At 38.7% G+C, this 26,497-nt stretch overlaps 1 protein-coding gene and 1 long non-coding RNA gene across 11 annotated transcripts in view; one reads left to right on the plus strand and one right to left on the minus strand.

The window, feature by feature from the left end:
* Nucleotides 1-26,497, plus strand: part of LOC120502967 (poly(rC)-binding protein 3-like) — a 500,985-nt gene that overhangs the window by 261,219 nt on the left and 213,269 nt on the right. The window contains exon 4 of one of the 10 annotated variants that reach the window (XM_039711002.1): nt 16,950-17,004. The exons of the other annotated variants lie outside the window; for them this stretch is intronic. The gene's annotated coding sequence lies outside the window, so the exon portion shown is untranslated. The remainder of the gene's footprint in view (nt 1-16,949; nt 17,005-26,497) is intronic. 10 annotated transcript variants of the gene reach the window in all.
* Nucleotides 1,297-25,758, minus strand: LOC120502969. Its single transcript, XR_005627622.1, has 3 exons — nt 25,456-25,758; nt 19,855-19,945; nt 1,297-2,124 (listed from the first exon to the last, which is right to left on the minus strand). It is a non-coding gene; the product is annotated as an uncharacterized LOC120502969 (long non-coding RNA).

Here is a 26,497-nt window from a genome sequence, read left to right on the forward strand (position 1 = left end):
ACTGTTGAGGAAAAATTCTTTGTCTGTGTTTCCAGAGAGCAACCCCAATACCACGCAGCAGAGTCGGAGCTTTTGAGGAACTGGAGGTCTTTCCATTCAACTAATGGATTCCTACAGTCCTGTTGAGATGGTCAGTGTGATGGTGCAATCAGGGTTGACAGATGCCCAGTGCCTCCCAAAGCAGTGATTTTGTTTCATCTAAAGAGATAAAAAGCAATACTGCCTGACACAGCAAGGTCTTTGGAGCCTTTCTTAGCAGGATACATCTTTCTACACTTTGCTCTTAAGCGCTCAGTATCCCATGGCAACCTCTTTTCTTCAGGGAGCTTTAGATTTTGACATATCATTAATACATGAGTTGAGGAAGCAACGCTGCAAAGCTGGAGATTGGTTCATGGATTTAGCTGAGGTAAATAGCAAGGAAATTTAAAGGCAGGCTGAAACCAATTTTATGGTACTTCCTGTGGGATTAATGCCTAAATTTGTTTGTCTGGTAATGAAGCAAAGTTATCACCTGCAGGTGCAGGTAGAAATTGCAGAGGAAAGGTGTTTTTAAAAAGGAGAGCTGCAAGATAAAACCAAACACTTTTTAAAACACTAATATATTTTAAAGCACTAGCTGCTAATTGAAGAAGAGGGCTAGTGAAATTGATTCAGTATGAAAGTACTGTGACCTGCTTGACTACAGAATAGATATTATTGAGAGGACAGAGAGACCACTGGGGGGAAAAAAGGTATGGTGAAGTATAAGCTACATATATTGACGTATACTTTGGTACAAAACAGACTGAAACACTTGAAATTACAACTGATTCAATTAATCCTTTTAGTATGTTGGGTCTTCATCTCCTGGAGGGTAATTGTTTGCTTTCTGGCTACCGGTTGCTCCAGCAGCCAGCAAAATATGAGATAAAAATTTAAAAAGAAAATATGGGGATTATAAAGAGTAACCACTACGTACACTGACTGTACTGTTCAGGAACACTCATTGACTAACCTCAAACTTTAATTTCTGTCATGCTCAGAATCTGATGATTGACCACCAGCATCCAAAACCCCTTTCCTCTAGAACACACAGGTCTTTGCTTAGCAAGAAAAATGCAAGGGTGTTAGCACCTCCATATACTTATTGACTGCCCATGGTGGGTTATATTAATATTTGGATTATATGAGGAGGAAAGTTCCATCCATACAGGCATGGAACCAGATTCTTATTTTATTTATGAGATGCAGATCTTTTCCCACAAGATGCTTGCTTATTGACCTGAAGACAATTTCTGAAGTGAAAAACAGATCAACAAAAGAATACGGGGACATAAAATACATTCATGAATTTTATCTGCTGTTTTCTCTTGGTGCAAATTTGGAAGAATACGGCTTCAGATTTAAAATATAGTTGTTTGGGGTTGTGGGTAGACGTAACTCAGGATGAAACTCAAGAACTTCAAAAAGCAATACCTTGTGGAATAATGTTACATGGACTTGGTAGAAGTTCATTTATTCCAGAGTAGACATGAAAAGGAACCTGTATGCTTCATCTGGAGAGAATAGAGGATAGGTTGCATAAATACTTTACTCATATGTCTTATTTTACCAACTCTGACACAAAACAAGATGTCTGAATGCAGTTTGCAAGGACAAGCTTCTTCTGCTCATACTTTATTGCAAGGACATGTCTGGAGTTGCTGATCTAGTAAATCAAGCAGAAGGTCCTGCTTTGTTATTTGTGATTAATAGTTTAAATGTAAAATGATGATCATTTGGATTGACATTAGTAACTTCAGTTAGGAGATAGCATTAGCAAAAACCATTCTCTCTGAATGCACTTGAGATACAGAACATCTGAGAAACAGTAAAAATAGCATTTTAGACATTGAACTTTCTAAATTAGATCTGATATTTTGCATTAGTTCTTCAGCCTTAAATTTTATAAATACATCTAGAAGATTCCAGGAGATAAATGTCATCATATGTTGTGATCTCTCGCCCAGTGTAATTTTCCTTAGGACAAAATCATGTTTTAGACAGTAGCACAGTGAATTTGTCCATGTCCAGCCTGAAATCTCTACTTTCAGATGGCAGGGAAAGATGACAGGGTGCCACTTGCTGGAGTATTCAAGAAGCCTGTTGGAAAAAAAAGAAAACCAGCAGTATTAAAAGGGAATTTCTGTATGAAAAGTCTTACCTAAGCTAGCATTTGTCTTTATTGATCCTGAAAAAATTATGTGTCTAGTCAGAGAAATGACTCCAGCAGACACGAGATCCCCTCTAGAAGCTGTAGAAATGTTGTGGCTCTTCAGAAAGAAGAGCCTTAGTAGTGCTGGGCACTTATGCAGATGAAGGGTTACTGCTGGTTTTTCTTCAATTCACCATATCTGTGTATCTAGTGCACCATTTAGAACACTCAACATGTTTTTTTGCACAATGTTGTCTATTTGTGTAGCCACAGTGACACAGCATGACTTGTTCATTACTCATACACAAACTTTTAGTGATTAAATCTGCTGATTCTAGGAGGGTTTACTGCAAGACATGTAGGTGTAGTTTTTCCTTAAATCTATAGTTCTTGTGAGAAGCCAATAGAAGAAACTTGATAGTCTTCATGATGGCAGGGGAAAGTGGGGAAATATGGCCTTGCTTCATTTTGGAGGTTCAAAGCCACATTTAAAACTTACTATTTTATGATTACACAGCTTGTGGTTGACTATTAATTATTGTCCTGTTTGGAGCTGATGATGGAAATGAGATCCTCAGCTGCAGATGGGGGCTGTAAATGCAACTTTGAAATAAGCAACAACAGCTACAGTAACCTGAGATGTGTTGTCCTCAGAACATTAGAGGTGCCCTACCTGTGGTGGCTGTCATGGTTCAGCAATTACCCTTCTTTCCATGTTCTCCAAGGAGTGACCTCTCACAAAACAGATGGAAAAAGATACAAATCCTTCCAGCTTTGGGGAGTGGCAGCTTTTATATGCACAGATGGAATGTTCAGGCCTGACCTAATGAGGTGTGGGGAAAGAGAGATTCACAGAGACTGTGGATTGCTTGGGTGTTTGTGAAAGATGTGAGACTAAAATGAAGATTGACTTAGATCTTGATTTATAAAAATGTGCTCTCATATACTTTAATATGTCTCTAAAATACATTCCTCGGGTATTTTATTCAGCCAGACTTCCTGCTGTTGAAATATATGTAAATGACAAAAGGCCCAGAAAAATTGCAACAACTGACAAAAATCAGTGTAAGTATGCTAGTTTTGTCAACCCATCAATATGAATTGTCTGTACAGGAGAAGCTTCTTTGCTTTTTATAAGGGTGGTAACAAGCAACCTCCTACGGGCCTTGATCACATTAACATCAAACAATCACACAGTTACTGGGGATAAAGAAGGTGCAGCTGTGGGCAAGTAGAGCATTTCATGTCTTGGTTTTTTTTAAGAGTCGGGTTCCATGTCAGACACAGCACAAACAACAATAAAAAAGGGGCTCTCAGCTGTGACCAGGCTTAGGTGAACTGAATGGCTGCAGATGGCCTCATAAATAAGAAAAGAAGTGATAAAAGCATCTTCAACTATCCTTTCTGTATTAAGAGACATATACTTGAATGGGTCTTGCTGTCTTCATTAATTTTAGTTTCCCAAACACAGTATATGGCTGAAACTCCCTTGTGATATGACTGGTAATTTTTAATTTTAAAATTAATTTTAAAAGTACTGAAATGCAAGCACATAGAAGGGGTGAGAATGATGATGTGTCACATACTTTACTTCATCCCTCACCACTTCCTACCATTGGAGATTCTCAAATAAATGTTGTTACATTAATACCTGTAATTAGTGCTATTTTTCATTTGACTGAAAGCTGCTCACAGATTAAGCAGAATAAAGATGCTGATGCTTGTTGCTCACACAGAAGTGGCAGCTGGAAGATGCCATACATGCCCAGGAATAGGGAAAGGCTGATGATTCAAGCAGCTGTCCTGCCATGGTCCTACTTCACTTCCCTGGTCCTCAGAACCTGATCAATTAGGAGCAGTTAAGCAAGCACTTAACTGTTAATATCTTCTGTATGCTTTCTCCACCCTCATTAATTCATATTTCCTTTCTGATACTTCTTTGAGGCAAAAGGGAGCATGTGCTGTGTGTGGTGTAGCACTTCATCAGCTGGGACTGTCCCTCCAGTGGATTCCCATTTGGGTAACTGCCTGAGGCTCACTGTCTCTCAGATATTTTTGCAGCAAAGCACAACTAGATCAAAGAAAGATAGCAAAACACAATGGTTGGTGTAAAAGTTATTTTCATTGGTTCTACACATCCTTCTGATCTCTCTGAACTGCTCAGCTTCATAGTACTCCTTGTTCCCAGGTGCTCTTCTCCTTGTGCTGCCTGGGCAGTGACAGGACGAGAGATATTTTCTGCTCTGAACACAGGATGTGTGTGGCCTTTCTCTATGGATGAATATGCTCATTATCTCTATTTATTATTATATTAGTCCCCAAGTCTGAAGCAAGCTCAGAAACTAGGAAACAAAATATTTAAAACTATTCAAAATACCAAAATATTTAAATTTGGGGTGGCTGCTGCATTTGGTCTTAAGAATTTTATGGGTTTTTTTAAACAAGTAAGCAGTATGCTTGTGGCACAAATGAGCAATGCAAGATGTCCAGGCAGGGTTAGTATCTTCCATTAAATCACTAATGAAGTCAGAAGAATGGACAGGATTTTGGCAGCATGGTCCTTTAGCTATGTAAAATATACAAATGAGTATGCAATAAGGAGTGTATTTGGCAAGATGTTTTATGCTTTAGTTTTATCTTTTTCTATATTTTAGTAGGCCAAGATTTAAGCAAAGGTAGAATAAAATCCTATTTCTGCCTGACAGAACCTCATCCTCTAATAGCTTCATTTTTTCAATACCTCCTTCAACATATATGGCCCCTACGTGTTTATGATTTTACCTATAACATGACTGAGTTACCTGTGCACGTAACAACACCTCAGTGCAATTTTACAGAATTCTGATAGTTATGAAAATCTGCCTACAATTTATAGCCTGTTTGCAGGAAAGGTATAATTTTGTCTGTATCTTAGATGCACAGAACCAGAAACTTAAACAGAATTTTTAAAAGGAAGCCTGTAACTACTTTCTTAAACACATATAATTGAAAACATAGACTTGGGCTCAAGTGTTGATTTAAATGAGATATCATCATCAGAAAGGCCCTGGCAGTTAAGCCATTTTATGCTCTAATATTCCTCAGTGGTCACATTCAGTCTATGATCCAGACAAAGGCAAAGAGGAAGAGGTATACAGAAGGGAAATAACAGTTATCTTCATGTGTCTAGTCATTCCTTTCTCTCAAAGGTATCATTGAGCAGGATCATCTTCATTATTCTTCATATACTTTTAATATTAGAACAGTTGTCACAGAAAGACTTTTAAATTATACTCTATCTGTTACTGCATCTTTTTTTCTTATATGATGTTCACTGTCTCAAGCTGTCAGTTAGTTTGGCAGAAGACATTTTTCATGTCTGATCTTTTCAATGACTTTATCATTTACCTTCACCCTCTCACAAAGGTCTTTGGAGTAGTCACAGTTAAACATGCTTAGGATTTCTTAGAGTTCAGGAGAGAGAAGACAGGTAGCAGAATTAAAACAGCAATGAGAAATCAATATTACAGTGCTGGACTCCTGAAGATCTATGGACCAGGGAATCAGGAATTCTCTGAGGTGCTGTGCAAACACTGCACTCCCTCTACACAAGTGCTCTGCCCTGTAGGTTTCCTCAAAGAGCTGGATAGGAAACAAAGCCAGAAGGTCATTTTCTGCTCTCCTGCAGGCATGAAGGCATTCATCTCAAGGCCAGGGCTTTGTCTGTGTTGTGTCAGCACTTCATCACATTTCATTTCTTTCCCTGTCTCTCCTACCTGTGTGTGTGGTCAGAAATGTTTGGAAAAAAAATATAGCTTCTGCTTCCTGACTCTTGTCCTTAAGCATGGCAGATGGCAGCTCAATTTCAGAGCATGCTGCAGCAGACTTTGATTAACAGTTAGCAAGCATGGGTGTTCAGGCTTTGCTTCCAGTCGTTTGGCAGTTCCCCATTATTAATTGTTGCTGTTGTCACTAAAGTCCTTTTGCTGAATCGGCCAAAGCAAATTCCACGGTGACAGACTTACAAGGGGGGAGTATAGCTTTACATAGAAAAGAGTAAGATCCTGGTATGTATCACAGATAATTTAACATCTGTTCATGTATTTTATCTGTGGTAATTACCTTTTGTTAACCAAAGTCTTAGTTTTTGAGACAAATAATTGCATCATCATTGGAAAATAATGTCTTCAGTATACTTTACTCCAAGTCTAGTTCCAGTTTCTTTTGAAGCACCCTGTGACACCCCATATAACTGATTTTCTGGATGGTTATAAGATGATGCTGACAGCCTTGTGAGAGTCCTTCTTCAAGCTCTGCATAGTGGTAGCTGATAATTTTATGAAAATAAAAGGGACAGTGTAAGACTGGGGGAAAATCGGGGAGCTATAAAGTTATTCTTGAGACTGGACCTCTAGAATGAGCACAAATAATGCCAGAAATATTACCCAGGAGGTTATTTAACATCTGTCCTGCCCTAAAGACTCAACTCTTGCTCATTCTTCATAAAGCTATTTATCTCTCTGTGGAGTTTAATAGCTCCAGGGTTTATGGTTATTTTTAGAGAAAACGTAATGCAAATGTCACCTGCTTTCTCTCCCTCACCAGTATTTCTCTCCAATGTACTGTGCCACTGATTGCAAAGCTTAATGCTGATGGATGCTTGTACAGTCCAATGTGATTTCCTACCCTTTTTTTACTAAAGCTATTCCCATTCAGAGGAATGGGCTGACAGAAGTGTCCTCCTAGAGTTCCTCAAAGTTATATGGCAGCTGTTGTGGAGCAACCACAGAAGTGGTATTTGTAGACTGTTTTGGGGTTTCTCATGCCAGGAGCACAGCAAGCTCCAGCAGTGGCATCTGTGCTGCTAAGGATCTTGCAAACGGCTCCCAGCTTTCCCCTCTGGATTAATTTCATAGATATTGTGAGGTGCAGCATGAACCATGAAAGTTTGTGGTTTTCTTACATGCAGGACCAAACATTTGTGGTTCCTAGATGAATGGAACATATAAATGAGTGGTTTGGTGAAGACTGTCCTCCAAGGATTTGTGGTAAAATCTGTTTGTGCCTAGTGAAGAGTGGGCAAAATGGAAGGAGAAAAACACAGGGGGTATGTTTGAAGAGGTGGTTTAAACCAGAGCCCTGGGGACTTCCAGTGGTCTATGATAAATGACACAAATGTCCCAGGGGGGTTTGCCATAAATTAATTGGAGGCAAAGCTTGAGAATTGAGCTCTGGGATGAGCCTCCCTCTGGCTGAAGCATTTGGCAGAGCTCAATGGCTCAGGTCGTACCATGGCTCTCATCTGGAATCCAGACTGCCTCTCCAGGGGCTGGGGGCTTTGCACAGCTGCAGTGTGAGAATCCCAAACATGGATCCTTATAAAAGATCATAAAACTCTGAAGGCACTGAAGCATAGCTGCTTGCACAGGTTTTTCTCATCAATACTGTAATCCCTTTGGGACTCATGATTCTAAGGCAGTGACTTGTCCAATCAGCACAGCACTGCTCACCTGGCTCAAATGGTTTGGCCTGTATGACTGCAGCACTTCCTAGGTATTTACTGATGTTTACATTTTTGAAGCAATCTAATAAATCTTAATGTATCTAATTTAAAGTGCATATTACTTGAGATATCACTATTTTTCTCCTGCTCATAAAAAAAATGTATAATGGATTCTGTTTTAATGAACATTCTCATACATCACTTCTAGGAATAGTCTTTAAAGTAATGGAGTATCAAATTCTGCTTGTAAGATGATCCATGTAAATACTTCAGTCAAAGTCCAGGAGTTAAGTCTTGTTTGGTCTTATGTAACTAAAATAAATGAACAGAGAATAATTTGCCTTTGCTCTAAAATTGCTTTTTTTTTTAACTTCTCCTAAGCTGTGCATTCAGGTTTGCAAGATAAAACAGCCAGTAAATATATTATTGGGAAAGATATAAACTCAAACATGTCTTACTCAGTTTTGAAACTCACATTCTATTTAAATTTATAGAGCATTTTAACTTCATGTTCACAAAGTAGTAATCCTCAGGTCTCAGTTTTCTATTAGGTATAAATCAGCTAAAAATTTTTAGACTACCTTATCATGCCTATATTCATGAAACTTCATATTCATTTCAGATTAGACAGTTTGAAACCTGGAAGTATTTTCATTATGTTATTTTTCTTGATCATTGCCATTTGCACCTTTGCCTTCAAGTTTGGACAATACCTTGCTGTGGGAAATAGTAAAGGAAAAAGGATTTCCAGAAAGCCAGGAAAAGCAGGCCTTAGAAAGAGCAGAGAAATGTAGAACTAGCTGCAACTGCAAAGTCTGAAAGTAGAAAAAGTTACAATGGTACAGCAAGCAAGGACATTAAACAATAGCTAATGTTTTAGGCTTGGCTAAGATAGACCTTAAGACTGCAGGAAAATATGCTTAGCAAGATAGTAGAAGGTTTTAAGCTTAATAATGGAGTATTGTGTACTGGTAATAGAAAAAGACAAGCAAGCATCGTGTGAAGCAGGCGTATGTGTGCTTAGTGATTGGCTAAAACAATTGTCTGTAAGCTTTAGCAATACCCTGTTGGCTGGAAATTTTTTTAAGTGCTCTGTAACAAATCTTTGGCTACTGCTGGCTATATGTGAGCTTTGCCATCTTCCTGTTGTCTCAACCATGTAATGAGGCTGATGCTGCAAATAAAGCTCAAGGAACATACCCCACCACTCCCATCCCATTTGTGATAGAAAGAGGAAAAATAACCACACCTTGATGTTTCCGAAGTGAGTTATGGCAGCTCAATTCTTTCAATTAAAATGATGTGGGATTGGCTTCTATCTCAAAACCTTGTGTTGTTACTGAAAAGAAATTCTGCTTATTGGTTAGTTCAACTCAAAATACAGCAATTTGAATATAGCTTCAGATTATGTCTCTTCTTATTTTTAAATATATGAAGAGTCACTTGAATTAACAGACCATGAGATATAATGAACCCATACCACAAGTAACATCCTATAACAGCAATGCTTCTCTTTTTTTTTTATATTTCTCATATAGTAATAATACAGACTCACTCTGAGAAAATGTCAGTAGTTTGGATGAGATGGGATATTTCTGGACCATCCCATAAAGATACAAGTAATTAAGTGTAGCTAGAGTCAGGATGACAAATGCGTTCACCATGTAATGACTGTGATTCCTTCTTGCTGAGAACATTGTCACTCCTGACTTTCTTGCTGAATCTAAGTCTTCAAAATGCATTATTTTCTCATATTTGACTGTACACTTGTTACAAAAAAATAAGATATTGAGGACTACAGGTTGTTATAGGCTGAAAACTGAATTAAGATTACAGAGTAGGGCTCTTATATTTCATCAGCATGTGTGTGTTTATATATCTTCGAAAGACACAGAAGGTCATGCATTTAGCTTGTTGCTTATTAACAAATTTCTGTGCTGGTCATAAGTCCAGTCACTATTTCACAGGATTTCCCCCCTTTCATCTGAGCTAAATTCTTACTATTTTCATTTTGTGTCTATCATGGAAAAATTAGGGTTTCAATGCAATAACAAGGTCAATGAGAGTGCTTCAGAGAACAAGAACTGTGGAATTGGGTCAGTTTTACTCAAGACAGTGATTTATGTGCTCTGATTGGCACGGTGTTCATGGGCCTGGATTTGGAAAGGACAATGAAAGCTCTTTCCTGGTGCAACCTGGTGGGCATGACTGGATGAACATGCAACGTGTCATTCAGCTGACAGGCAATTCTACCTCTAGAGGAACCCAGCGAGGACTTGCTGCTCCTCTGCTGTGCTGATCAAACACACTCATCCTCTTCTTTTCTTTGAGTTCAAGCCCTGATAAGAACTTTTCATTTCTGAGCAATCCTACTACCACACCATTAATGACAGGAAGCAATATTCCTTAAAATTTGCTTTTCTTATGGCCGCTTTTCATTCTGTTCGGTTCAGGAAAGTATCTCTACTAAGAATCACATTAGGAGACCATGGAAGAATGACTGCGCAATGAGAAGATTTCTGGACCCTTTTAATCAATCAAAGGCTGAGGATACTGAATCAGGCCAGTTGTGAATTGAGGGGACTTAAATAGGTACTGGGCAACCATAAGCTTAAATTTCAATTTTAATTTTTGCTACCCATTTTTGTGTCACTTCACCTAAAAAAAATTAATCTGTAGAATAAATCTAGTTAAGAAAATTCTCTTTAGGAGTTAGTTTCTCTTTTGTGTAGTGTCATCAAAAAAAGACCCCCAACCAACAGGTTTTTTCCCTTGTTCTTTTCATTAAACATATATAGCTAGCAAGTGAACTGGTTAGGTGATTCCTCTTTTGATTAGCTTTTGGCAATACAATATCTAATTCGGCATTTCAATTCAGACTAGAACAAAAATCTGAACTCTTGAAAATCAATAAATAGAACACAGGGCTTCAGTGTGATTCTTCAATGGTACAAGCTATGCCAAGTGCAAATTAAAAGTGTGCTTTCTACTAGCTTTGCTGAGAATTTGAAATAAAATTCAAAATTACAATTATTTTCTCTTGCAGTGATCACCTGGAGGCATCTGGGATGCTCCATGCTAGGGCAAGAACCTATCTCAAACTGTCTCTCGTATTGTTTCTTTGTGATGCAATTTCTCACTCCTTTGAAATCAAAGTAGATAACTTGCCCTATCATGAACAAGGGCAAGAGCCACACAAATATTTCTGCAAACAGATTAACAGTGTATTGGTTGCCACATTTGTTTAAATTTTAAACCAACCAAAAAAAAAAAGTTGCTTTATATTATTTTTGTTTTCCTGTTTCTATTTTTTTGCTTGTAATGAATGAGAATGTGCATTCTGTGTTTTTAAATCTTTGATTACAACCAAAAGTTTTTTAATTATTCGTTGGACCTGTTTCCAATATCTCCTTGGCTGAGTAACGTTTGGCAGTATGGGTGAAGTGTAGCTGGATGAAACAGAATTTGGAAGAAAACTGTTCTTGGCTGATCTTTCTTAAGAAATGAGAATGATCACAGTCTTGTCATTGTCAGCTCCAGATACAGACACGTGTCTTTGGCACCACTTTTTCAAATGAACAAATATTGAATTCTATGCCTATTATATTATTATTATCTAAATCAAGAAAAACTGTTTCTGAACTGGGGACTTCTTTGTGCTGGGGAGATAATAAGTTAATGAAAAGCATGTGTCAGATGTTATTTAATGCACTGCTGGAAAGTGTTGTCAGCATGTTTTTAATGCTTTTTAATGCATTTCAGAGTCAAGTTACTTGAAACTAAATCTTTAATTGATATGAAAATAAAAATAAAAAGCAAAGCAGCTTATCACTGACAATAAGTAGTGACGCATACCTATGTCAGATCTTATTGTACACAGCAAGAATTCTAACTCTAAATAAAGACTGTAAGTTTGCTCCCATTTCACCCTGCACCTCAGTTGCCTCTTGGCCTGCAGTGCCAAACTTGGAAACTGAGCTTCCAATTCTTTCTTTCTGTCCTGCATACAAGAATAAAGTAGCAATTTAAATAAATATTCTTTCTGTATGAAAATCTGGTTGCTACAATGCACCAATGAAATCAGAAATGAATTATCTGACTGAACTCCATCTAATTTTTATGGTGGCAAGCAAGGAAGTCTTTAACGGAGCTGTGGATGAGAACAACAAAACAGTTAACTTTAAATCATGTTTTAAAATTTAGATTTCAGAATGATGGCAGAAGTCTCCATATCTACTGTGCTGCCATGATTAACTCTTTTGCCAAATTCAGCTGTGGAATGGGCATGGTTTCTGTTTGCTATGGGAAACAATGAGTATGTGACCCTGAGAATTACAGTTGTTTGCCTTGTGATATTAAAGTCTGGGTTGTGTGCACTTGCATGGCACACACTATATATAAGACAAAAAATACTAGGTCATACTTGCCACTGAACCAAAAGGAAGTGACAACGGGTGTTAAATATGTCCCTGAGAGCTGCCAAAAAAATCAAAATTCACCTGGAGGAAGGGAGTGAATTTTTAGAAGAGGGCATGGAGTCAGGGTGTTCATCCTTCTCTAGGAAAATGGAAGTGGTAGTGCTGTACTATGACATAAAGGCACTGAGTAGACAGACCTGCAGACCAGATGCTGACTGCTATGGCTGTTACCAAATCTGTGTGATAGCATGGAAATTGTGGCCCTGGAATGGCACTGGCAGTTAGCTGGAATTTGCAATAACATGGCACTGCCTCTGGCAGGTGTTGTCAGAGCACCACTTTTAGTGGTGCAAGGTGCCTGTATGCAAGGGTAGGGTGCTAATACAGGGATCGTATCTCACTTTCAGCTGGAGAAAGAATGACAAGAACTACATCTCTGTGACACCCCTTGGGGTACAGAGCACTGAAGACTGCTGCTTTACACAGCAGGGACCTGTGATGGTGTGCAGAAAGGCTAAGGACAGGCAGAGGCAAACAGGTCTTTTGTCTAAAACCATGTGCAAGGTAGTAAAACTTTTATGAGTCCTTGTTCATTAATCCACAAAACTGAATTCAAGATGTTTGTTTGTGATGTGGCACTGGTGATGGAAATCAAATGCTTTTTCTAAATAATCTGGGTTTCATTCCTACTCTGCACTGAGCTAGGCACCAGGAGGCTGCTCTGTGATAGCTAGAGCCGCATGGAACAAGCTGCCAGTTGTCTCTCAGATATCAGAGATCATCAAGTGCAAGAAACTCCTGAGAGTTTTTTTTAATTAATTATTACTAAAATGGTCAAGGAAAGAGTATGGCTGGGAAGCTCGAGGTGAGTGCATGTGAAAGTAAATGTTTGGACTGAAAGCCTCACGATGGTGAAGAGGTGAGTGCAGCAGCGTAAGTGAAATACCCAAATGGCTGTAAAACACCTGTAAAAAGGAATGCCTTTGAACCACAGGGTCAGCTGGTTCCAGTGCTTTCATGAACTTGCAGCTGCCACTGAAGCAAAACAGGGTTGATGAATGTGTAAAATATGGATGGGGGATAGCAAACAAAAGGTGACACCGGTGTAAATTATTAATGCCCTCAGCATTTCTTGATTTTAGGGCTTAAGCAAGTCCTGCTGTGGTTTGTCTTGTGATGGTAACTGTTGAAATTGTTCAAGTCAGGGGGCTTTTTATTTCTTTTTATTTTTAATGTTAGGTAACTGTGAAATGTGAACAAGTTTTTTTAGTGAATTGACCGCTGTGTAAGGAGGTGACAAAAACCCAGTTTTCTTCTGGTTTCTTCATGAAGGCTTTGCAGTTCTGCTCAATGTAAATGTTGTGATGAAAGTAGGAGATGGTGGACTATGAGGTCCAGAAAGCATATTTTTATTCCCTCTGAAATATGAGACACTTTTTCTAAGAACTTTCTTGCTTGAGAAGGACCCCTGCATATGTGGTAGAATCTAAATGAGTGCTGGTTTAGTCTCCCAATGCTCTGTTTTGATGTCATTGTAGGTGATGCCTTGTGCTTGCTTGAGGTCTTGTGCATGGAAAATTATCTATCCAAAACCGGGTAGGGATTAACAATTTAACATGGTCTGAAAAAGAGAGTGGCTGTGAGGTATGAACATTTGGCAAAGACTGATGTAAAAACAGTTTACTATATATAAGCTCTGCCATTAGTACTAACATAACAGTTTTTAAAGCACTCAGAGAAAATAAAGACCTGCTTATGAGGCATATATCAGTGTATTTTACAGTTATCCATTATTTATTGTACACAGCAAACTTAAGACATAAGCTTGCTTACTTACTTGTTCTGGGTCAATACAGGAATGCCTCAACAGAAAATGGCTATTGTGTATTGTTTATGATAATGAAACTTCATTTTACTGCTTTTTATACAAGCAGCAGAAGAAAAAACAAACCTGTTTTGCCACTGTCTTTCAAATTCTTCTTAAAAGGGCAAGTATAACTCTGTGGGGAGTGGAAGGAATTGATTCACGGGAGACTGAGGGAAACGACTGGCTTGACATCAAAGTTTTGATTTTTTATTATAATTAAATTTATTATACATGTTATCCCCCTCTGTCTTTAAGTATACATGTGCACATACACTTGCTTTTATAGAGTCAGTAAAAAAGCAAAAGGAAAGCAAAATATTTCGTTTTAGCATATAAATAAACACTTCTCCACTGAAGTCATATTCATCATAGAACTCACATGTCTGCTAGAACATGTTTTACTTATTTATATAGTTTTCATCTGATGACCTCAAATTCTTCAGTGGATTTTTCTTCACAATAGATCCTAAAGATAGTGAAGAAAAAATATTTTCACTTTACAAGTGGGAATTAACTAGACAAAGGCTATCAGAGATATTAGTCCTAGTCTTTTCCTAAGCCCCAGTCACTGTTTTCCTCCTACACCAGTCTCTCATCAGGCTAGCAGAAAAGTAGAAAAAATCAGTAACTTGGATTCACTTTCTACTGTGCAACACAACTGGCATTTGGGGAAGGCTGCTTTGATTCTCTAATGTTCACTTGTTTATTTCCAATATAAGATCAGTAACACCCTCCAGGCACCATAAAAACGGCTACCTGAAAGTTTGTCGTGAAGAGCCCAAGTTTTATAATGAGATTCAAATAAACCTCCAACAACATTAAATTTTCTTCATTACCCATATTTAAGTCCACCAGCTTCTGTGTGCTGAGTGTTGGAGAAGAAGAGGTAGAGTTGGTGTCCTCAATTACACTGTCCTGCATTGCTGCAGCCCAAGGGGATGAAGGAAGTTTATCCCTCTCTCTCTCCCTGGTGAAGCAGTCTGAGTTCTGCAGGGCAGGGAAAGAATGGAACTTTCCTAGCAAGAACAAGAGCTCCAGGCATTTTATCCAGCTCTGAGAAACCTCCTGTAAGTGCATAAGCATTTTCGTAACAGTAGTTCCCATTTTCATAGTTTGGCCAACTTTGGGAAAATTTGCATAAGAATAGGGAGCATATTTCTGACACAAAACCTTACCCACCAATCTTCCAAATTGCAACTTACTCTTTCAGTGCATGAAATGCTGCAATTTCTCAGGGAACAATCACCTGAATCGTTCTGAAATTGCAGAACATTGGGCTCTTTAACTTGTTTCATGGAAATGTCTGAACAGTTGTGTCTGAAATTGGGTGATGTGATCGTGTACGGGAAATCCAGACTGTCAGGAAATAACAACCCAGTTATTTATTTTCCCTGTTTTTCAGGGCTTTGTAAGAAGAATCATCTTGTAGCCCTAGTGACTGGCAAAGCCATGAGTTCTGCCAGTGATAATGTTATTGATACAGCTACCAATATTGTTGGCTTTCTAACAAGGCACATTGACTACAAATTACTAGTGCAATTCTTTCTGTGTTGTCAGGATTTGGTGTAGGGTATTTTAACTCCTAACCAAAGACCAGTCTTCATGATGCCCAACATATAATATCTGGCACACAAATTTGTTATTCACATTAGTAATAATGCTGGAAGCTGAAAGTTTTGATGTGTCTCTCAACTGTTTATTTTGTATGTATGTGCGCATTTAACATATCCCTCACGATACATTTTGCTTCTTTGTACTGGGATGCACATGAGAGTTATTCTAGAAAAATGCAGGAAAGCAGAGTTTGTCAACTACTGCAAGTGGAAAATTTAAACGTGATTCAGCTTTTAATGAAGAGAGTAATTCTCTTTCATCTCTCTGCTAGACATGTAATTCTAGCTGGTCCTTCATTAGTACAGCTTTCATCAGCATGAAGATAAAGCTGTATTTAAGAAATTACTTAAGATTAGAGTTCAGTATGAATTTTGTTTGCTATCTAAATGTGTTACATTTTTCAAACTGGAGTTTGAATATGTCACAGAAAATGTGCTTCTGATTTTTTAGGGTTTTTTTTTTCTTTCTTTGTGGGTAGTATTCTGGGTGCCAGAGCCACTGTGAAACTCTTCAAATTGGCATGATGTCTGTCACACACAGTTATGAATTAGTGAAGGAAAGGTTCAGAGTAAATTGCATTAGCAGAGGTGCATATACTATTACATAATTCATTGCAAGCAGTGTTTTGTAAAATTAATATAAAATCTAACATAGTCTTTAAAGGTTTAAAGGGAAAAGACTAATGGCGTCAGATCCATTTTGTCCTGTTTCCTGCTTACTGAATTCCAGCTGACAGCCTAGGAAGCCCACACCTCATTACCATATTTTGAAACATCTGTTAAGGAAAACAGATCTGCTTGCCAAAATTCATCTTCCTTTCAGAAGTGCCAAGTATGTGAACAGAACCATTATTCCTTAGGCAAAAAAAGACCATATTCAGCTCTGCTGTCATCAGCCACATTAAGGCTTTATTTGGTTCAGAATGTATGTAATTAATTGAGGAAAGCTATTCATACAATGTCACTGTAATTACTGAAACATGAATATTTCTGCCTTGTATTTCATCTGAGAAATAATCCTTAGGTATCAGCCACATTTATTCTAATTCTACATTTTAACAGCTTGCTACCTGTTAATGTTGTAAATATGACATCAGAGCTACTGCTCTGTAAATGAGCTGCCATCAGGAACCAGATGCTGAAGCTGTGTTTTACATGAAGGGAGATGGTGTGCTTCAGTCCATAGTTCTGGACTAGTGGCTCAGATATCTCCTGTATACTGTAACTACCTGTCTCTCAAAATACCCCTTGCAAGAACAGTATCTCCCTTAACTAGTCATTAAAGATTGCAGTAAGTCTTGTAAAAGGTACTTATTTAAGACCTGTTTCACAAAACCAATAAAATGTTAGCCTTTTATATTTGCATACTTTTTTCTTTTTTTTTTTTCTCTAGCCTTGCTTATTCCAAGTCTCTGTGGCCTTAAAGGGATTCAGTTATTGACATGTAGGTAAGTAGAAGATGATAAGATTCTGGAGGACATCAGTTTTCTTCTTATTTCCTAGAGTAGACAGCTGTGTAAGCACACCATGCCTATGTACTGCTTTCCATTTCATCCTTTGACTTCAGTTTCCTAATTAAAACAGTTTGTTCTGAATGAAAATGAAAAGCAAAACAATTAAATGCAACTTTCTCCTTATCTCTTAATGAGGCAGTAGCAAGTGGTAACAAGACAGGGAGCCACTACTCCATAAGTGGCCAGCTCTCCTGGACTCAAACCCCTGCCCTATGGAGTCCCAGGACAGAGGGCACAGCTTGGTGCTGTGAATGTGTTGCAGTGTTGTGCTGGGTAGCAGAGTGGTTGGTGCTCTGAACTCATCTAAGTACAAGCTGCCACTGCACTAATTCCATTGCTGGTCACACTACCATGTGGTCAGTTAGATTCAGGGAGGGATCCAGCTGAAACTAAAGGAGATGGTTGCCTCACTATTCAGCTGGATCCGTCACTGTTCAGGCTCATCACACTGTGGGTGCTGGTATGGGGAAAAGGAGGGCAGGGCATTAGCACGTGAAAGTTTACTTTGCTGGGAAAAACTTCATGATACACAAAGGTTTGTTTTCAGATGTTCTTTCCACTTTCCCCTTTGTGTGTATTTATGTATGCTGTTGTAATGCTTTTCTCTTTGCTATTTCCCTTTATTCTTTCACCTCTTTCCTCCACTTCTTGATCAGTCAGATGTACACATGTACATCTGTAGTCTGAATTTATCCCATTAGCTCTGCATGTATCTCTAGTCCCTGCTAGAATTAAGGTACCTTTCTTTATAGTGCATGTTAAATTCATGCCCAGACAGATGGATTACTAGCCCTCTCCTGACCTTTTTCCACCTGCTTAAAACTAGGCATCACCTGCTCTGGAACCCTCAAATGGGGTCAACTCAGTGAGACAAGTCAAAGTCAAACCCCTACATTGTAATGGGAGTGTATTTGAAGGTATGAACAGAAATAAGCTTGAACTGATCTAACAACTTCCCACAGCCACTGAGAAAGGATGTCATTGTAGCTCTTCCCATTGTACCTCTTCCCTGGCTGTCCTGGTAACACAGCTCTGTTCAGTACCTTGGGCCAGCTCTAGTGCCTGGTCAGCCTTTCCCAGAAATGCTTTGTTTCTCTGATCTGTTAGGAAATTCACCCAGCAAAGGGAAGGCAGACAGACAGAGTCCAAGGAAAGGAGAAGACTCTTGGGACTGGCTGTGGAACAGCAGATGAAAGTAGCAGGGGAGGAGAGATAGGAAGCAAAACCTTAAAATTTTTACAGCAGTGAAGTTTGAGCATCCTCGTTTCCAGACTGACCTCACATCTGAGGTCCCATTTGACAAATTATCAGCTGAGTGCTGAAGCAATCTAGTGCACAACAACTGTGCTACATACATTGGTGCTGACTGTTAGACCACAGCCAAGCCTAACCTATTTTGTAACTGTGCAAATATTGGTGAGATGTTTTCCTATTGCTCTTGGGAAAAGTAATGACACTCAGAGTTGTCACTTATCCAAAAAAGGCCAGCATAGCATAATCTGAAAGTCCCCTGCCCAAGCTCTTCATGTTCTCAATGAAGTAGTTATAGTATAGCTACTATATACTATAACTACTATGCTCTTTCCTTTCCTTCCCACTTTTCCTGCTGCTAGCTGAGTAATCGCTGCTTCTCTTAACTCAGCCAGTGGTCTCTCACGTGAGGCACCTAAAGCAGGTAGTAGTCACAAGATAGTTTTCTAACTACATGAGTGCTGCTCATCAGTCACTTGTAAATCATTGTCCAAACACCCACTGCATGTGCATCTCTGTGTGTGTGTACTCTGCCTCTGCTGTTTGGATCCAAAGGACCTGATACCATCACCAGAGTTTAAGAGAAGGTATCCATACCTGCAGATCAGGTGGGCCAAGGTCAAGGTTCCTGGCCTGAATTTGAAGTACCAAGTCATCACATCCACCAACCTGTGTTTCAAAGCTCTGTGTTTTGACTTACAAGTCTTTGATCTCCATAAGAAATCCAGGGAGAGGCTGCTAATCTCAGATATGCTCTGTGTGTGCAAACCAAGATTTCTGAGTGGTTTAGCAACATATTTTTATGCCATGTCTTTATGCTTTGGTTTACAGTTGTAAAAAAAATTTATCCTTCCTTTGTGATCATCTTCTGTAGGCTTTCCTGCTATGGTGTAAAAAGGTACTGGTAATGAACTGCTGCTCCTGCGGCATCCAGAGCCACAGGAGAGAGAGACTCCAGTGCATTGTATCAGATTGGTTTCCCTCACTTTTCTGGGTTTGGAACTTGCTTTGAAATATTATTACTATCTCTGTTTCACTAACATATGTGAACTGGATCATCTCTGGTAGCATCTTCAACATTCAAATATCAAAAGTAGCCAAGATGGGGCAACATTCATGCATCTTTCTTCTGTATTATGGTGGCCAGTGTCACTTGTAACTCTGAGGTTATAGCAAAGACAGGTCACTATTACTTTTGTTCAAAAGCTACAAAACACATTGTTTGGCATTCCTCAGAGAAATGTACCTCAATAAGATAAATGAAAAAAAGGGAGATAAGGAGAGAACGTGCTACAGGCAAGGGGGTTGGAATTAGATCCTTTCCAATCCAGAAAATTCTGTGATTCTGTGACTTTTCATACTTACCACTGCTCAGATATGGGATGTAGGGAGACGGAATGAGATGGCAACTTCTAGATGAGCATTTACCTTGTAAGCAAAGGTGATTAAAAGAAGCTGGTTTGCTTACTTATCTGATTATAAGAAAAATAAGATATGCTATTTTGGCCATGGAATGAGAAAAGCATGACTCACCAAGACCCATGTTTTTCCAAAACTTTATCCAATGGTAGTCCATTCTTCATCTCTCTGTGCCTCTGGGAGCAATTATTCTTCATTTGTCTGCCTTTTTGTGTTGAAAATTCTTCATTTAGTGACAGCTATCTGTTACTTTTGCAATTTACTCCAAAATGGACTCCTACTTCAAGAGGGACTCATTAGTAAGACTGCTTTTTAAATACAAGATAGGATTTATGAAATCAGTTTTATGGAGGATATATGTGAAGGCTGGTGGTATTTCAATAGCTTGATCTCAGCTGTATCAAAACCAGAGAATATAAATATTAAAAAATGAAGTGATCACTTCCCTATATCAATCTAATCCTGGCATCTGGGAGTGTCAGAATTTGTTATTCATGCCTTTTGAGCATTTTTATGTTTTCTGGGGAAAAAATCCTGTTCATTATCTCTTCCTCTGCATCGCAGTCTCATCTTTGAGAACTTCCTCAAGAAGATGCCTTCCTGTGCATCTCTCAGGAACATATTGCATAGAGGGCATACGTACTGAGAAGTTTAGCATGTACCATTCACCGGGAGTAAGATGAACACAGGCTTAGATGCAGCAGTCCAACCTATCTTGGACCTATTCCTTGCACCTATAGGTAAGGTGGCAAATTTTGCCCAAGATGATTTCCATAGCTATCATGGCTTCCATTTGATTTCTCAGAGGCTGAACTTCTTGAGAAAGTCTCTTTTATTCTTTCCTTCTTACTTGGATGCCTGAAAAACATTTGGGAGTAAAGTGTTGCTAGTCCTTTTACTTTGTCCCCCATTTCACATTCATGTTACCTCTTTCTCCCCTCTTCTTCCTTCTCTCTCTAAAGGTTGAGAGTATCTAAAGTAATTTATGCTCCTGCATTTTGAATTTTTCTGAGCTGTTTATAATGAGATTGCCAAATGCTTTTGTGACTGAAAGAAACTACAGAGAACCCAAGGGTGTAATATAAAATACTCCAAGTGACTTGAAACCAGAAAAGAGTTGGGTTCAATTTACCATCAAGACTTGACCTTTCTGTAATTTTACAAAACTGTGAAGGTCTACTGGGAGTGAAACATTTTCAAAAAAATAAATTCTGTTAGTAATCCAGTCAGCACACTAGGGTGCAAGTCCGTTCCTGAGTATACTGCAGCTCAAACAATAATAACCTGTATTTGTATGTGTCTAACCTGCAGGTTATCTGCTTGAAAAGCAGAATGTCATCCAACAGCAGAGTGAGTTGTATATGTGTGTGAGGAAAAAAAGGAAGAAAAATTTTCCTCGGAGTCCCTCCATTGTCTGTTCCCTCTCCCCCACCTTCACCTTCCTTACCTTGTATTTTGTTTGAGTTATCCCAGGGTGCAACAATGTATTTTAAGGAGTAGGGCTTTTAGAGGTGTGTGGGTTATCTGAGCACAAAGTTTTACATATGAAAACACAGTACTACTGATGATATTGTCTGAGTTTTTTTTAATCTAGTGCAATGAACTATTAAATTCACTTTAAGAAAAAAATCTATCATTCCTCTCTCGACCGGACTGAAAGCAGGAGGGGTTCAATTCTTAGCTGTGGCAAAGGAGAATTGCTCTGAGCAAATTCTCATTACCTGCTTAATTAGTAATACTTTTGAAATCATATTTTAACAGCTAGAATTTGTCTGCCCTGTGCAATAAAAGTCACATGGTCATGCAATACTATAGGACACCCCATGATAAACTACATCAGTGAACATAACCATAGCTGTGTCCCTACTTTTCTTCCTGTAAAAGTGAAAGGGACTCTCTTATTGTCTCTCACTTTATGGAGCCACAAGGGGTGGGCTTCTCTGTAGTGCAGCAAAGCAGTGAGCCAGATTACTTTATTTGGGTATAGGATTTGGCTTCAAATCAAAATATCGATTTCTGCTAACATGTTGAATGTTGGATTGGTGCAAGATCCCAGTGGCCTGTGGTAAAGAAAAATCTTGCCACTACTTTCTTGAGATTTATTCCTTGGTAAGGAGAGCAGAGAAGTATTAAGATTCCTTATCTAATCTCTGCAAAATGTTATTGCCCGAGGGATGCTTCAGAGTGTCTCACCTTGTCTAAGCTCTATGAACCCTCTAAATTTGGATGCTTAAACTTTTTTTTGTGTTGGAGACTGTTAAAATTCATCTGTATGTACTGTGAGAGCAAACAATATAAATGTGTTGTAAACCCCTTTATTCTTCTTCTGGGTAAGTTATCACAGAGCTTAGGCTTCAGAGGGATGGCCTGAGCTGGATTAAGCTACAGCAGTAAGGACATTACTGCTTCCAGGTGTCCGCAGCCTGAGCTGAGAGAGATCGGCAGGTTCGTGTTGGAGTGGCAAAAGGGAATTCTGTTCTCCTCAGCATCCTGCTGAGAGCTGGTTAAATGCTGCAGCTAAATCCAAAAGACTGAGTGCAGTTTAAACTAATTCACTGAACTTGTGAACTCCAGTATCCAGAGAGCCATTGCCTTTTTTTGCATGCTGTTTCTGCTGTCCTTGCTGTGAAGACAGTAATTGCTAGGAGGGTGGATGTCCAAGAATGTAATATCTTAAACCTCAGCACTTTAATCCCACAGAATAAATCTGTGGGAATACTGCAGGAGATCATATTGTCTGTTTAGAAACATTGGTCAATTTGTTTCTTTTGCTTATAAGATCATGACTAAACATTTTTATCCTTTGGGATATGTTTGTTTTTGTTTTAATTTTCACACTGGATATATAACTTAGTGTGCAACTCTATGATTGCTTTCTCTTAAAACACATTCAGTGTGTTTGCTATGAATACAAATATACAATGCAGAAAATAAGTGCCATAGCAGAAAACAAAACCTATCTATCATAATTTATTCACTCAGCAAGGCTATAAAAAATTTTAGTACATAATATATTAAAGCTATTCCTTTTGTTCCACCATTTGTTTTAACTGAGTTATATCAGGGTAAATGTGAACCAATAAATCTGTGTAATAGATCCTCACCTGCTACAATGCAATGCAATCCAAAAATTATTCAGATGTGTTTCAGTTGATGACTCTGGGCTTTGCTGTCTCTGACTGTGATTCTTTCATAACTGTTTGATCACGCTTTATTTAGTTTCATGAAGCCAAATGACAACTAGTTTTATGTTACTGGTTCCGTTGTTATATATCTTTTTATGGCTACTGGCTTACGTGTTAATGCAAGACAAAATAAACCATGAAACTACAGGGACATCTATACCAAAGATTACACCAGAGGAGCTAAACCTTGAACTAAGGCATCCTTCTCCACTTGAATGCATTTACAGCTGTGATCAGACTCAGAGGGAGCTGTGTAGCACAGCTGTTATCCAAAGAACCCTTATTTCAGCACTGTGTGCACTCCTGGAATATCCCACGTATATGCCACCAAGATGGGGTTAGTGCAGATGGCAAGTGTTTAGAGAGAAGGATTGAGGGGTATTCAAGCATTAACATAACAGGCACTGTACAAGAGCTTGTGATGCCGCTTTGTATTGTTTCTGTTTTGTGGAAAAATCAGAAGGGGGGTATATGCCAATGTGTTTGTAAATCCTGGCTGCAGTACATCCTATTCTTTTAGAGCCAGCCAGACACCAGCCATGTGCATGCAAGATGTTGTGATTGTTTTTCCTTCACTGCTTGCTTGGAAGCAGAGATCCCTAATTTTATCTTCACCACATGCAGAAATTCAAGATTATCTTCCATTTTCCCCATGATGAAAATGGGGACATTCTGAAATGAACATTTTGCCAGTATTCATGATCCTTTCAGACATCAATCTTGTCATGTGCCTTTTGTCTGAATTCTTGCCTAGGATAACAGACACTCTATGAAGCTGGAGAGGCTTGTGGCAATGAAATAAAAGAAGTTAAGTATCAAAACCAAAGCACTACTTTTTTCAAAAGACAAAATTTTCATGTGGGAAATTCTTCCTTTCAGAGATCTTTTAGTGTTTACTGGGAAGACATGAATGGCTGATAGTCTATCAGGTACCAGCTGAAATATCTAGTTTCATTTTTGTGGGCACCCACCAGTTGGCATACTAAAGCTTATCTTATTATAGTTTTGTTATTCTGTGTATGGCACTTAGCTTAATAAGGTAGGAGGGTGCATTTTTCTTCACAGAGTATTTTATTCAGAGACAAAGCCTCTGTGTGTTGTGAGTCTCCCCACTCAACTTTTGTGAAGGTTGAATGTGAATAAACTTAATCTGAACTGCCTGATCTAATAAAGAGCACAGTGCTAACAGCATTATGTGAACTCAAAGCCAATACAAAGATCCCCCTGACTCGATAGTTCCTGATGTTACTTTACCACTTGGACCTCAGGACCTGTAAGGCTATCCTTTTGAGTACACGAAATTATAATGGGTTATCAAATCAAAGCCCAGATAGTCGGAAAAGGAGAAGTCAAACTAAAGCTGACATACCGAAACCTCCAAACTATATTGTAAGCTGTAACCTTACTGTAGATAATAAAACTATACTAGGAATAAATGAGGCCCATTACTTCTTTTTTTCTCCATTGTCAATATGAAATTCTGATGATAGTCACTTTATTGCTCTGCATGAAGCTGCATATATTATTTAACCAGTATGAAAGATTTCCATCTATTCAGCTACGTGGGCAGCTTTCATGCGATCAAGTTTTATTCTGGCAGGGGAGTACTGCCAAGCTTTACTTTGGTTAAGTACATTAAAAGAAATTCTATCAGCCATGTGAGTCTGCATTGTAAAATTCTGGTTTGTTCCCTCGATATTATTTTCACTAAGGTTATCAATGCGAGAAACCTTTTCAGTAATCTTCAGCACACATTTGCTATGTAAATCAAATTATAAGTAGCAGATAAAACCTTGCTAGGGCTTCTAAACTGTGGTTGTAAAATGGATTTGAATTCAACACTCAGTCTAACTTAGAGAATGAAGAGCTTTGCTGTCTTACAAACTTCTGACTATACAGCTGTTAAATCTGCAGTTCCTGCCACATTCTGTTTTGGTGACCTTGTCACACGTACTTCAGGTGTGTTCTTCTCTCCCGTATGAATCAGTAGCGTATGATTTGTAATCTTTATTACAGTAAGGTAACACTTTGAGGCACTACCACAGTAGAAATTATAAGCAGGAAAGAGCATTTCAGGAAACAAAGAGTTTGGATTACTTTCTTATGAGTCACTAGGAGGCAGAGCTGTTCATTCTTTTTTAATCCTACTCTACACCCTGGAAAGAAGAGGCTGACAATGGGGCAGAATGGCTCATTTTGAGCTTGGGCTTGAGATTTGCCTTGACTGCAGTGGCATAGTTCTTGGTACTTTTGATCAGATAGTTTTCTGAAAAATTGAGGAGTTCAAAAGCACCCATTCCATTCTTTCTTGTCATGATAGCTGCTTTGGAGATCGTGGTGGCATGGCTCAATACTTCTCAGATCTGCTAGATCTAAAGATATAATAGATTTGATACATCACAAGTCCTTTTGCACTCTTTCCATCACTCTCTTCCAGAACTACTTTAGGTTCAGAAATCTGATACATCTTTTCAGTATGGTCCAGTTATCACCAAGATCCTTTGCATCCTTTGAGAGGGGCTGTGCTTACCTCCATCAGAATTTGGTTCCTCTCAGCCTCAACCATGTTGCATCTGCTTTTCCATCACTTTTGCTCAGATCACTCACACAGCTTCACGGCTGCTTCTGCTCTGCACTGTCTTCAGCCCTTTTTTTAACCACTTCTTTTTTAATTTGTCTTCCCATCTTTGGTTTCTTCTCTTGCCATCACTGTTGTCTTCCATTCCTGCAGGTGCCCATCAGCCCTAGAATGTGCCTCTGGGCTTATCTTTGCTTTATATCTTCATCTTATTTCTTTAGAGCAGCTGCTCTAACAGTGCCTGCTGCTTCTCAGTGCTGAGCCCTAATGGTTTGTCCCTGGACTTCTGGTAACACATTATTTTCAGACACTCACTCTGCAGGTCCTTGTTTTCCCACATGTGACTAAGGGTCAAACTTTACTCTTTAAATGGTTGCCAAGAAGTAAGAAGAGCAGTGATGAGTCAGAAGCTCTATAAAGCCAGCTGCATAATAAAGTTTAAGTGTTCAATGAATTAGAACAATGGGAACAGTCATAAAGCCTTCAGTGCCAAAATGGTCTTTTTGTTTATAAACACCTGCACAGTGGGATTTCCCGTTGCATGACTGTAGTGCTTTGGCTCTTTTTCATTAAAAGATAATAATTTTTCAAAATAGCACAAGCACTCAGGTTGAAGACTGAGAGAGTCCATGGGGAAATTGCGTTTAGATAAGCAATACTAGCCAGGTAACGCACGCTCATATTGTTTTTCTTTTTCCTGTTTGGCATTCTCTTTTGGACTTTATAGGGATGAAATAAGAGAAGAGGGTAAATTTTAGGGAATTATTGTTTTATTTCTGAAATAGATGCTTATGTCTTGCTCTAGACTCTGTTTAAACAGAGTCCTGGATTATGTCAATCCGTGACACTGGACAATAAATCAAGGCATGGCAGATTCTCTAATTTTTCTACAAATGTTGGCTGCACATTAATTTCTGTACATATCCCTCTGCTTTTCTAAACAGAATGAGCAATGGCAAAAAATGCTTCAAGAATGAGCTACACTTCAGATCGT

The sequence above is a fragment of the Passer montanus genome, unplaced genomic scaffold, assembly GCF_014805655.1.
Source record: "Passer montanus isolate IOZ18808 unplaced genomic scaffold, ASM1480565v1 scaffold24, whole genome shotgun sequence".
Taxonomy (NCBI): domain Eukaryota; kingdom Metazoa; phylum Chordata; class Aves; order Passeriformes; family Passeridae; genus Passer; species Passer montanus.